Raw genomic sequence first — 15,315 nt, 5'->3', positions numbered from 1 at the left:
TTCCATAATCAAGATAAAAAAGGGTGAAGATGCCACAGTTTGTACAAAGTGCAGAATGTGTTCAGTGGGCAAAGCATTTCAGTTAGGTAGATTACTGAGGAGGAATAATTTACTTTCCTTCATATCCTAGAAGTGAGGATTTGTCCCACATTGTTGGGGTATCTTGTGCTTAGTTGATCCCTCCTTTGACAGCCTAATGCAAAATATACCTATCTGGGCCAATGTAGCAACAGTTTACCAGATGCTTTCTATGATATGGCCAAGTCTTGATGGTTTGGGTTAAGGTTTCCTGCTTTTAGTGCTGTGGCCTTATTTAAAATATAAAAGGTGGTTTTAACTGGTCATGATGAAATAATAAAGTTTGCTTGGGAGTGGGGGACCCATACCTCTCAACCTTTTATTGCAAGAAAGAATTCTAGACAAAGCTAAAAATGATGGGGACATGGGAGCAAAGGCCAAAATCAGGGGCACACTTTAAGAATTGCTTTTATAAAGTTAGAAATTTGCTGAATAACATGGTTTGCATCAGCATGCATTTTCTGCAGGATATGAAGTCTAAAACTCAGAAATCTGGCATTATTTAATGACTTTAATCTTTAATGATTTGTCAGAAAATGATGACTTTTATGAGATGTAGAACAAAAATATGATTCAGAATTCTGAATGTTCTGCAAAATTCTGGAGAGCTGAGAAGCAGAGCTGTACTTGTCTTGTATTATGTGTTCAAAGTGGGAAAGCTATGTTCCCTGACCAGCAGGTATGTACTTTGTTGGGTATGTGTGTGTGTGTGTGTGTGTGTGTGTGTGTGTGTGTGTGTGTGTGTGTGTGTGTGTGTGTGTGTGTTTGGAAAGAATGTAAACAGTAAATAACCATGTTTCCCTGCTAATTAATAACTTTAGTATTATTGGGCAGATTCAATTTTAGCAATATTGGACAGATTCAATTTGGTAAGTTAAATAAGGTGTTGAAAAATGCAATAAGCTAAGTTGTGTTTTCTGGGGGTAACCTATGGGGGAACAAAGACTGAATTCTTAAGTGTCATTTGCTCGAAATTCAAACTACTGGGGATTGCAACTCATCCATAGGAAATCATTGTTGACAAGTTGTCCCAGCAGAAAAATGAAAACTTTTTTTTGTCTTTTTTTTTTGGGGGGGGGGTACATTTTGGAATTCCTAACCTTGTCAGGTTTAACTTCCTTCACTCATAGAGGAAGTGATTTTTGAGAGGGAAAGAAGGCAATGTCTTGAACAATTATAAAAGGATTTATGTATTATGTATAGAAACACACTCACTAATGTACACTTCTGCAATTCATTTTTAAACGAAGGAAGTAGAAAACTATAAGCATGGCATAAAATGACTCATCCATGAGTAAAGCTACAAGCAATGTAAAAAACCGATAAAGGGGGTGATTTAGAAGCATTTAATGCTATTTTAAATGCTACAATTTCCAAATGGATGGACTGTCTAAAGAGTTTAATAATTTTAAGAGATTTTAACAAATAAGATATAAATGCAACAGAAAGAAATTAAAATTTCTGAAACTTAGAATTGCTCCATTTTGCTGAATTAACAAGAAGACAAGGAAGTAATATAAGAAGCCTTAAAGAAAATAAACAATTAACATAGTAAACAAACTACAGAAAACAGGTAAATGTTCAGAAAGGTAGAAATTTAAGAAATGAGAGAAATGAAAGAATGCAATTACATAGGGGTGGAACCATTCACCTCAGGAAATATTAACATGAAAATAGTAATCCACCTAGGCAGCAATGGGGATGTAAACAGACAAGGGAGTGAGAACTCAGGAAGAAAGAATATACAGTAGAAACGTCATTGGGGTATTTTTACATGAAAAGCTGTGCTTTTTGAATATGTTCAAAACTGATATAAGCATGTTATTAACTGAATGACCATCATTTATCAATGTTTATTAAAAGGCAGAAATAACATTACTAAAATTCATACATTACTTTGTACTTCTTTCTCATGTGCAGAAGAGTTATATTTTCAAGATATCATGAAGACTAATTTCCTACTATTGAAATTACAATTATCATTACACACTAACAAGTTAGTGATATTCTGACAACTCTAGGAGAAAAAGAAGTTCAATAAAGAGTTACGCTAAATTGTGTTTGTGGATGCTGGAAAGGTAGAGCACTTGTGTTACAGTGAGTCCAAAGGAATGTCTCCCAAGACTGCAGTTATTAAATATTTCCATTACTAGGGATGACATCCAAGTGCTCAGTTTTACAAGTTTGTTTACAGGATTTGTTCAAGGTCATATAATAGGGAAAAAGAGACTAAGGGCCTGGAACACAGAAAGCATTTTATTAACAGATCAGAGCCATAAACCTCTGCATTAACTGCCAGATGAGCAGCACTCCACTGTGTACTTAGCAAAGCACATACAGATGAGATATGGAAAGGTTCAGTTCAAATAGTGACCCTCACCCCTAACCCCCCGCCATCATTTTCACCCATTACCGCAGAAAAAAACAAGTTAGTTTCTTGCAAATGTAAGACAAATTATTAATGAACTTGAATGTAATGTCCCTCCATGACACCATCATAAGACTGATTACTAACAACTTTTTTTGAAACTTCCAGAAGCCCAGTAATAAAATTTGTGCGGCAGGGTTTCCAATCTAATGATAACTTGAGACCTTTGCCTGTCATACAAAATATTTTTAAATGTAACTAAGATGATGTATCTCAAGAGAATTGATATAGCCCACCCAACTAGTACATCTTTTACAAGATATAATAGTGGGGAGAAGGTTTTCAAGGAATTACAAATGCAGCCATTACATTTCATAAATATTTAGCTGATCTTCTAAACCATGGAAATCACCCATGAAGATATAAAAGGAACGTGTTTCAGCAATAGTTATTCCAGAACATTAAAAAGTGCTATTGTAGTAGACAAAACCTGAATTACAGTAGCCAGTAGATGCAGAAACTTAGAAAGAACATTTGTTTTGCCAACCAAGAGTGTTGATGAATTTAGGTACACTGTCACTAGGGGTGCCCTTAAGTGAAGTGTTACCTTAGACAAAGATTTCCATGACAACCCTCCCCCCCCTTACAGCTCACAACTTCCTTTCTGTGCACAGTTCCTGGTGCCACCCCTTTCAGATTTTCACACAAGTAATCCTCATACTGTAGAAGCAAGTACTGCATGTCCTGCGTCTACCTCAATGGCTTTTACTGGAAAAGCTCTCCCAGGCTTTGCCACAGCTTACTGTGAGGGAAAGGTTAGTTTGATTTTGATTTCTTGTACTTTGTATTACTTTGTTGCCTTTTTCTATTTTGTATACTGTGATTTCTTTTCTTTCACTGTGTTTTACTTGTATTCTGCTTTTAATTGCATATTAAACTTCTAAAGAGACCACAGCTGTGTCTCTTGTGAGTCAGACAGACATTCGAACAGGTCAGTTAAGGATTCACACAGAAGTTAGAACAGGTCAGTTAATGTTAATCATCTGTGAACTGAAGGGGGTAGAGCTAGGAACTAAACCTATTTAAGGGGTAAAATAAAACATTTCAAAGCTTTACTGGAAAAGCTCACCCAGACTCTGCCACAGCTTGTTGTGAAGGAAAGGTTATTTTGCTTTTGATTTGTTGTACTTTGTATTACTTTATTGCCTTTTTCTGTTTTGTATACTGGAATTTGATTTTTTTGCATTGTTTTACTTGTATCCTGCATTTAATCACATATTAAAACTTGAAAAGAGACCACAGCTTTGTCTCTTGTGAATTGGATAGAATTTCCCCATCGTCCCACCCTGTTACTGTTTTGTTCTTAAACACGAGTCTTTCTAGTTGCTTGCCGCTTATGTTAATTTGATCTTATATCTCCTTCCCTTTCTCCTTTCACTGACTGGTGTGAGTAAACACAAAATTATAATTTTGTGAACTCACTCCCCTTTAACTATTTAAATGTATTGGCCATACCACTGTATTCCATAGTAACAGAATACAAAAGTGCCCACCCTCTTTCAATCTATCTTGCTCTTTTAAAAATAGTGGCTCTCCATTTAGACAAATAAAAGCTAAGTTACCCAGTTTCATATCTAACTGCTTACTGTACACTGCAGTGTTTAGGATAAACCATTTTTCATCTTACTTTTAAACATCTATTGAAAGACCAGCAGTTATTGGAGAACGCACATTCTGCCTTTCAGTAGTCATCATGGAATTAGTGCTTCTGTTTTCTCCTTGTGAGAGAAGGAGTAGAGTGACAGTATTTCCTGGAGACTGTTGATCACCAGAAAGCCTAATAACTGCTTTATAGGTGACAGCTTGGAATCTGTACTTATATTCTGGTCCTCGTGAGAGAAGGAGAAGAGTGCATTGACTCCTGACTGTTTCTGGTTCGAGAGTGTCTGTACTTAACATTCCTGATTGGTCTGATTGCTATTCAAGGCATCTATAAGGAAAAGGCTACAAACCTACAGACCCTTGCATCATCTGGAACAAGACTGTGGATCACCAAACAGGCTCTGGCCTGCTTCTCATCTTGGGATTGGTGCTAATATATTGTTGCTGGTGAGAGAAGAAGCAAAGGAGCAGTGTTGCCCAACAGAGTGAAGCTGTGCTGAGACTAGCATTAGTAGTAGCCAGGCAGTAGCCATTCATGTGACTCCCCTCTTTTCATCATTCTTGACAAGCTAGTTTTTTTTGTTTTCAGTAAGTACTGCCTGATTTCTTTCTAATTTCGGAATATCTATCTAAATACATCATCCTTAAAGATATACGTATTAGTTCTCCCGTAAGTGTTTGGCAGTGCTTTGTATAGACTTAGACACCTTGAGTGTCATTTTTCCTGTAACACCACAACTAGAATTTCTTCAATACCTAGTTGCACACAGGACAACTAGTTTGCAGTGACAAGAAATGGTCCCATAGTTGCAAACCGGATACTCCTGACAGTGATTGATATTCTCACTCCAACTGTCTAATCAACAGAAAAGGGTGTGTTGCCATGGATATGAACTTTCCTATTGTCTCAGTTACCAGCTTGCTGGACATGGGCATCCTGAGGCAATATAGAAAATGTCTCATGTTTACTGGCAACAAGTTAATTCTCTAATAAACTGATATGGTATGTGAAAAATATATTTACACAATGTCACTGTAGGCAAAGCTCTCACATGAAAGTACTTCTAATGTCCATAGTAAACACACTGCACTGATAACGCCAATTCACAGCAGACATATCAACCCACATATGCTGAGGCACTTAAATGTAAGGTTCCTAAACCACAAAGACCTCCTACACAGAGTACAAATAACACATACCCTCAGCAGCCCCAAATGCGCTCTTTCAAAACAACACCCACATCAGCACATAGAGTTACATCTCATGGAGCCTCTGTCTCTAAGCCCATAAGGCAAGCCACCACACAATCCAGCATTCTAGTCATTGGAGACTCCATCATGAGACACACTGATGTCCCTCTCACTGGGCTAAATAAGGAGAAAGTCACAATCAGTTGCTTATCAGAGGCTAGGATTCACCACATTAAGCAGGCACAATTACCAATATGACTCAGTCATAGTCCATGTAGTAGTAAATGATCTGAGATGTATCTCCCTAGACTATATGAAGAGAGACACGGCCCCAGAACTTGGACTGAAGCTCCAAAGGTGGTGGTGTTTCCATATTCATAAAGGATGTGCACATCTCCAGACTGGTAGCCCAACATAATGCATCAGAGATACTTCAGGTGCAGCTAACATTGGGTAAGACAGCGATTCAGGTCATATCCTGCTATAGGTCCCCAACCATGTCCCAAGACTCACACTCCATGTTCCTAAGCACCCTGGAGAATATTAGGGTCCAGCCTAACAGTTTCATACTGGGCGACTTCAACTACCCCTCCATTAACTGAGAAAACTGCTCATGTACCAATATATTTGCACAACATTTCCTGGAATTCATTAATTCCAATGCCCTGGACCAGCTCGTTCTTACCCCCACTAGAGATAACAACATCCTTGAGCTGGTCATTACTAACCTGGGCGACTGTTGCTCTACACCAATAGTCAGCTCCTCCCTGGTTAGATCTGACAACAAACTAATCACCTTGGAACACCACCTCGCTCCCACCCTCCACCCCTGCAAAGGTAATCACCATGAAAAATTTCTCCAAAATGAACTTTGGACTCCTAAAAACAGAGGTGGCTAAGTTCATGGCACCCATGCAAATGGAGAATAGTTGCATGACCACTGAATCATACACTAATGCACTGTATGAACACATACACAAATGCATGGCTCTTGCCATACCCAATAGAACCAAAATGTTCTCCTCCAAAAAAAGGAAGCCAATCTGGTGGTCCTCTGCCATAAACAAACTCTACAACAGAAGGAAGAAACTGATGCAAAATAAGGTGAAGCCCCAAGACTGGAAAAACTCCCTTATCAGCCTCAACAAAAAGTTGAGATCCCTCATCACATCCTCTAAAGCTAGCTATGAAAACAGAATTGCAGAAGATAGTAAAGGCAACCACAAGGCCTTCTATAGTTATGCAAATAATCTCCATGGCAATACCCAGATGTGCTCTTAGCTACTGCACAATGGTACCTCCTATACAGAGTCAACATATATTGCCAATATACTGGCTGACAGATTCAGTGCTAACGTTACCCCCCACCAAAGGACCAATCACAATACCAGTAGATTGCCAGGTACCCAATATTACTGCTGCACAGGTAAAAACAGCACTGTCCAAGGCCAATAATACAGCTTCTGTGGGACCTGACAATATCCCTGTCTTTGTTCTGCATGAACTACAGAGTGAACTGGCACCACACCTGTGTGCCCTGTTCAGTCACATCCTCACCTCAGGCTTTGCCCCTACTGAATGGCGCACTGCTAGCTACAATCATCCTCTCCACAAAGGAGGAATGACTACAGACCCTGGGAACTATCATCCCATTAGCATGATGAGTCTGATATGCAAAGCTATGGAATGCATCATTATGGACCTAATAAACAAGGATATAGGGAAACTCCAAATTCTGGATCCCACACAGTTTGGTTTTGTGAAGTGTAGATCATGCCTGTTCCTCCTGGTCAACGTCTTTGAGTCAGTCCCCAGAGCTGTGGATGAAGGCAAGGTGTTTCATACAGCCTACCTTGATCTGGCCAGTGACTTTGATACCATTCCTCACTCAGGAATCATAGAAAAACTCACTAAGCTAGGCGTCAACCCCTATATCACTAAGTGGGTTGAAAACTGACTCACAGATAGAACCCACAGTGTGAAAGTAGCTGACTCCAAGTCAGACTGCCAACCAGTCATGAATGGAGTCGCGCAGGGCTCAGTCCTGAGTCCTCTCCTGTATGGTATCTAATTCTCTGAAGTCCAGGCCAACATGAAGGGACTCTGGCTGACAAAGTTCACAGACGATTGCAGGTTGGGAGATATAATTAACTCCCCAAGTTATGTTGACATCCTGCAGGAAAGCCTCACTGAGACCGACGACTGGTGTCAGAACCATGGCCTTAAGCTCAATGCCAAAAAATGTGACGTCATCCCCTTTGGGAAAAACTCAGTTCCCGCGAATTATCACATTGATGGTAATCCACTGAACACAGAAGGCATTATAAGAGATCTGGGAACACAGCTTGACAGCAGCCTCTCTTTTGACCACCACATTTCCACTGTGGTCAGAAAGTCCTTCTATGTGGCACATCTCATTACTAAGGGTTTTGCATACAGGAAGAAAGAGGTCATTGTCACCCTCTACTCTTCCCTCATTAGGCCAATCATGAAGTACAATACCCCATTTGGCATGTACCTCACTAAATTTTATTTATTTTATTTTATATTTGTTGACCACAATTGTCTGACTGAGCGGAAGAGCTCTTTTTCAGTGGAGGCCTGGGGAGAAAAGCTCCAACATATTATACAGTTTTCATTATAAATTAGCATTAAACAGCAATGTTACAGGATTATTACAAGTCATTAAGGAACAATACAATGTTATACAGTGTCAATAATCAGGAGTATAGCATAACTATTTCAAGATGTATAAAAAGAAATATGTCATTAACAGGAGTATAGTTTTTGGGGTAAGTGGTTAAAAAACAGTTTTATCATGATGTAGTTGCATGATGGCAAGACAGTTACAATAGAATGTTTCTCTGAGGCAATTTGCTTAATAGATTTTAGAAGACAGTAGAAAGAGTAGTCAAGGAAGATTAGAGAGAGCTAGTGAGAAGAGTGAGTTAAGGGCAGAAAGTAGATTAAGGTATGAGAAGTAGGGGCTGTTAAGGAGATAGTAGGGGATGTTAAGGAGGGATGTAAACACCTGCAACAACTGCAGAGGCCACAAAAATACCTCACAAAGATGATCCTAGGCCTTAAACACTTGTCCTATATGGACAGTCTCAAAGAACTCCAACTATTCTCTGTCTCATAATTCCTACTTAGAGGTGATCTCTGCTTGACTTACAAAGCCATGTCTGACCCAACTCTGTCAGAAATGCTAAATCTAAAGAAATCCAAATCTCTCCGCACCACACATTCCGGAGACCTCAACCTCATTGCCACAATCAATAGAACATGCTGGAGAGACAGGTTCATAACCTAGAGACTGCCCATGCTATGGAACAGACTTCTCATGTATGTCAAACAGAGCACCTCATTGGCCCTCTTCAAGAGAAATTTTGATGAGTAGATGGGAAATATAAAATTCACCCCAGGGATCACTCCAGTGGCTCTACTCAACAGAGGCACTGTGAACTAATGCCAGATGTCACGATGCCAGGATAATCCTATGGGCTACACTTGTAAAGGCCCCAGGGCCATTAGCCTAGCACACACCTATGAACCTATGAACATCATGGAGCTCTAGGAATATGTGTCTCAGGCTGGTATGACCCTAGCATTGAGCAGCATTTTACCTTCTCCAAGGATGATGCCACAATATGAACAAAAGATGATTGACTTTAATAATTGGCTTATTTTCTAGTGTCATTCTAAGGGGTGCAATATTTGTCAGCATGGAAGGAGATGGTATCAGACCATGCTGCTTTGTCAGGGGAGGTCTGCACCTATCCCCTCTAGGCTTTCGAATATTATCTAAAACATTGTCTTCCCAATAGTGCCTTTTTAGGCAATGCCAAATTGAAAGCACTTCTGGCATAGCAAATCAAAACAAAAAAAAATCTAAAGGTATTACTGCTCAATGTTAGGAGTCTAAACAAAATCTCCACTCCGTAGAAGCTCTCTTTACCATCGAGAATGCCGATGTCTGTGCAGTCACAGAGACATGGTTTAAAGCAATGGAGAGCACACCAACAGTGCTAGGTTATAAAGACTTCCACATATTTAGGCCAACTTCTTCACAGGCAGAGACTAAAGGTGGAGGAGTCTCTACATCAAAGATAAATATACTTCAAGGCTGGTCAAACAGGACAATGAACTTGAGCTGTTCCATGTTCAAATCATCATAGGCAAAAACCAATACCACTTTGTTGCAAGCTATAGGTCCCCATCTATGACCCAGGAAATGCATACCATGTATTTAAACTTATTACAAAAAATAATCATCCAACGCAATACCATATTCATGGGTGACTTTAATTACCCCACTATTAACTGGGAATCCTATACGACACCAAATGTACATGTACCGAGATTCCTGGATTTTGTAAACACAAACTCCTTGGACCAGATAGTTAATATACCAACCAGTGTTGCAACCATACTGGATCTGGTCCTCAATGCACACCCCCTAATATAATGCCTTCTCTGGTAAGGTCAGACCACAAAATGGCCTCCTTTGAAGTAAAAATAAAACCTGGACCCCCAGTGAAACCTAGAATACTCAGGAACTATTCTAAGGCTAACCTGATGCTTTAGGTGAGAACCTGGCAAAATTTCAAGCCCCCATAAACACTTGAGAATACTGCTGCCTAACCAGAACTGTTCACAGAAGCCCTGTACAAGCATGGTAATAACTGCCTAGATGCAGCTGTCCCTACCAGGAAGAAGTACAGAACTAACTCAAAAATCAAGCCACCCTGGTGGAATCACAAAATAAATAGGCTGTATAAAAGGAGGAGAAAAGCAGGGCAAATATTAGGAGGTGCTGCACCCAGCAGGATAAAACCACTATCAAGAAATAAAAAAACTCAGAGGACAAATAAAGTATACCAAAGCCAAATTTGAGGTAAGTTTGGCCTCCCATGCCAAGGACAACCACAAAGCATTCTTTAGCTATGTACATAGTCTCAAAGGCAATACACAATTGTCTGCAGAGCTCATTGTAAATGGAGCCACCGATAGTGAGCCAGAAGACATAGCAAACCTCCTGGATGATCAATTCAGTGTGGACCTTACCCCTCTCTCCCTCTCAACCTTCACTCAGGCAATATCATGTAATATAACGTCTCCCCTACTATAACTAGGGACAGGTCCTTAATGCTCTCTCTAAGAAAAAGAACACTCCATCAATGGGCCCAGACAATATCCCAGGATGCCTTCTAAATAGCATGAAACATAACCTATCAGGACCTCTGGAATTACTATTTAACTGTGGCCTCTAAACATGTTTCATGCCTCATGAATGGAGAAAGCAACAGTCATCCCTCTGCACAAAAGTTGGCCATCTACAGACCCTGGAAACTACAGACCCATAAGTCTTACCAGTCTTATATGTAAAGCCATGGAAAGAATTATCATGGAGACAATCACTAGAGATATAGTAAACCTCCAGACACTGTACCCAACCCAGTTTGGTTTTGTCAAATCATGCCTACTCAACCTGGTGGACTTCTTTGAGAAAGTCACCAAAGCAATGGATGAGGGCAAAATTATTCACACTGCCTACCTTGACTTGGTCAAGGCATTTGACAGAATACCCCACTTGGGCATTGTTGACAAACTCAAGAGGTAAGGTACAAACTTGTATATCACCCAGTGGATAGCCAACTGGCTCACAGACAGGACCCAGGAAGTTAAAACTGGGGAGTCCACCTCTACAAAGAGGCCAGTCACAAGTGGAGTCCCTCAGGGATCAGTCCTTGGACTGCTCCTTTTTGGCATTTACGTCTCAGAAGTCAAGGCCAATGTCAGTGGTCTCTGACTGATTCAGTTTGCACATGGTTATAAATTAGGAGCTGTCACTGAATCTCACACAGACACAAATGTTCTCTAGGAGGGGTTGACCTCGACAAACAACTGGTGTCAGAGACATGGACTAAAACTAATGCCAAGAAATGCATAATAGTATCCTTTGGGAAGTTATCCATCCCTAGTAACTATCATATTGACAACACACCCCTTAGAGTTGACCCAGTAGTCAAGGACTTAGGGTCTTAGGGACACACATAGATAGTAATCTTGCCTTTGACCATCATGTGTCTACAGTGGTGAGGAAATCATTTTATGCTGTGCAACGTATACACAAAGGTATGCCATCTAAGTCCAAGGAAGTCATTGTTCCACTGTATTCGGCATTTATCAGACCTCTCATTTAGTACAATGCCCCCTTTGGTATGTACATAATCAGGCATATCCAACAAATGGAATGTTCACAGAGGTTTCTCACTAAAACAATACAGGGCTTAAATAAAATCTCCTATGCAGACCACTTTGAGGCCAAATCCCTGTATTCTGTCTCCCACAGGCTTTTGAGGGGAGATCTATGCCTGGTATACAGGGCATTGTCAGACCCCGCTCTGATGGATCTCCTGCATATCCACAAAACAAACAGCACCAGAATTATCCATTCTGAAGACTTAAACCTTGCCTATGATATAAATAAGACCTGCTGGAGAGATAGGTATGTATCCCAAAGACTACCATGTCTATGAAACAGGCTCCCCATCCATGTGAAGCAGAGTTCCTCCCTAATCCAATTCAAGTGCAACTTGGACAATTGGATGGGAAACTTGAAATTCATCCCTGGTTTGGTACCTATGTCTCTACTGGACACAGGTAACCTGTAAATGGTTCATCTCCCAGGCCCATGCTTACACTTATCAAGGGTATCAGAACTTGTCAGAGATTTGGAATGCATGACTAGGCTTAAAAAGGCCCAAGTGGTCATTAGCCAGCATTCCAAATACTGTTGCAGATATGTACAAGTAGAATTCAATATGGCCACACATTACTGGTGACTACTGCTGTGTATAACAGTAATTAGACTTTTTTATGTCACTTTATATTGCCTGTCAGGAATGTCTATGTTATGGGCTATCTGTTTGTAATCATAGTGATATAACCAACCTGCAACTGAAAAATTATACAGAATGTTCATATCAAATGCTTCCTGTAATGAAAGAAGACACTGCCAGAACAGCTCTCTGGAATTTTGTAAATAATTATATGTCATTTGTGAATAGCAACGTGATTTATATAAGATGCTTGTATTACAACTTTATTGGAACTGTATGTTATGTGTATATCAAACTTGTTTGTACAGACATATGTGTTAAAAAAGGTATTCTTTAAAGTACTGAGCTTAAAGATGTATTAAAAGTGTGCCCTGCTAGAAGAAAACAGAAATGTACATACACCACTGTAACTGTTTAAATGTATATAATTTAACAGAGGAAACTGGAACACCGGAGGTTGCCTTCAGACCAGCAAAACTTCAGAAAAAATAGCTGAAATTAAATTACTTTATGGCTACACAATAAAATATGATACATTTCAGTTTCAATGCAGCAAGAAGACACAATGTCTAAAACTAGGGAGCTTTCTGTATTGTCTCTAAGGTGAAATAATTACTAGTTTTGAAAACATGAAGGGAGGCAATTGTTTTATGACTTCCAGCATCTGCCAAAGATCTGAGGTCTATGAATTTTCACAGGTAGATGCAAAATAATGCTAGCTTCCAGCAGTGTGTGTGTGTGTGTGTGTGTGGGGGGGGTCATATGGGATAGCGTCAGATGACAAGAAATTATGTCATTATGCAAGTTATCCCAGCAGTAATATTTGAGATATTAATTTGAAAAATCTCTGAGAAAGACAACATTCTGTATTCTGTATTTGATCTAACAACAACTAGAAGATACATCCACCACATCTGCCTTGCTCTTAAGTAAGTTAACTAGGGTAAAGTAATTCTCTTAGATATAGTCAGGAATATAGCAAAGCTTAGTTTAGATATTTTCTTTATTTGAGACTGTCGGCAATGTTGTTTTAAATATTTTCTGTGATTTTGAACTCTGATGTCACTTTGAATAAATATTTAGTAATGTCTTGTTCTTTTATTATTTATTATTAAATACATTTAAACATTTCATGTGGCTGATCTCTGTAAAGATATTTAAGTTCTGATAGTGCTTGCATATTTTTTTGGTGACACTGTGTAGGCCACTCCTAATAGCCTTGCTCTTGGTCAAACTACCCTTTATATTAATTATGACATTATACAGTAAGATTGGACACCCTTTGTTATGAGACTTAAAATAGCTGATGAGGGGTTGGCTGGTGGCAGTGATAACTACCTTATAGTCTGTGCAAAAGGATCATAGCTAGTAAACCTGTGCCAGCTTTTCCCAGGTGTGTGTGTGTGTGCGTGTGTGTGTGTGTGTGTGCGTGTGTGTGTGTGTGTGTGTGTGTGTGTGTGTGTGTGTGTGTGTGTGTGTGTGTGTGTGTGTGTGTGTGTGTGTGTGTGTGTATGTGTGCATGTGTGCATAAATCCAACCTTAAAGAGTGTGTATGTCATCTGAGATCTCAACTCTATAGCTGTGCTAGTGAGGAGTCTTATTAGGAATCTGGAGAAAGAGGGAGAAACCAGCCCTGGACTGACTGTGGTCTCTGTGTGCTCTTAAGGGAAACTGCACTTGATGCAGAGAGCTGCATCTGGAAATACTATATGTGTACCTTGCTATCCTCCCAGTGAGCATCTCCTCCACTGTTGTCAACTGTTGTCAGAGGATTGAGGCTCATTGATTACTGGTCCAGTGGTGGGGAGTCACACTGCTGTATTATCTTTCAGTATATTTTTCAGTATCTGAGAATGATGCTTCTACTGAGGCAATCCATCAGCATGGCATGGCTTTATGAGCACGAAGAAGTAGAATGTGGTCATAGAGTCCATTTGTGGGAAGGCATTCTTCATTAGGCAAAAGTAGCTTGTAGCTATGTCTTCACAATGCCAGCTTGCTGCCATAGTGTCAAGGGCAATCATGACTAGTCATCGTGACAGGCAAGGATACTGGGGATGCCATCAATATAATTGGTGGCAGTCTTTGACATAATTAGTGATTGGAACTGAAGAATGTATCATGCCCTATGGTGGCCATGGTGGCCATGTCCACAAACACCAGACTGATGTAGACAGTACTGAACTTGGTGCTTTTCCATATACCTGGAGGTACTAATCACACACCTTGTCAGTTTCATGTCCTATTTAGCATATTTGCCTTGATTCTGACATATGTTACCAACTCACCATTACAGGATACATCTGCAGCATAACCACAAAAGCCAGGCTAGATACTTTTTTTGTGCATCTCTTCCTTCTGTTAGTGGGTGTACTTATATAGCATATGCTTCAGTGTCAAATGAGGAATTTGCATGGCTACCTGTGTAGTGGAGATGTTTCATGTATGTGCATGTGCGTCATATTTCCCACTTAATATCCGCATCAGAGGAATAAGCTAGTGCCATGACAGACAATAGTACTAACCAGAGGAATGTCCCACCACATAATCACTGCCTAACAGTTGCATATGTCTAATCATTAGTGGGACTGTCACCCAATAATGCAAATGATACATAGGCAATGGCACAGGACACACAGTGCACAATTGTTCTAGACAGACTAATTCCATCTACTGATGACCATGTTAAATCTATGCATTATAGCCAACATTGGTTGGGGGACACAGGGTTGCAGATGAACCCTGTAATCAGTGTTTTCACTGGAGAGGAATTTAGAGAGGCAAGCCACTACAACACATCTCTTGTCAGAGAACTGAGCTAAATAATCATGGTGAAAGAGACAAAAGTGGCTGAGAAAGTGGGGAATAAAAGCACTGACAGTGATAGGCACTGGACATGTACAAGATGAGTGTTTTCTACTTATCTATATGTGTGCTGGTGCAAGCCAATGAACACATTCATCATTGCACCTACAGTGGCTAGATCATGAGCTCCTATACCGAGTTTCTGGGTTGCTTCATTGTGTTTCATGCACTCTGACTGTTATGCATTATGGTGCTGTTGCTTGCCTTATCAAACACCTCATAGATGGGAAAATAAGTTGTTCAACTGCTTGAGTGTCATCATCATGGAGATCACGACATCACCAACTTACCACATTCGCACATGCA

Source organism: Protopterus annectens, chromosome 1.part1 (assembly GCF_019279795.1).
Source record: "Protopterus annectens isolate FY-2018-M chromosome 1.part1, PAN1.0, whole genome shotgun sequence".
Lineage (NCBI taxonomy): Eukaryota > Metazoa > Chordata > Ceratodontiformes > Protopteridae > Protopterus > Protopterus annectens.
This window is presented reverse-complemented; position numbering follows the sequence as displayed.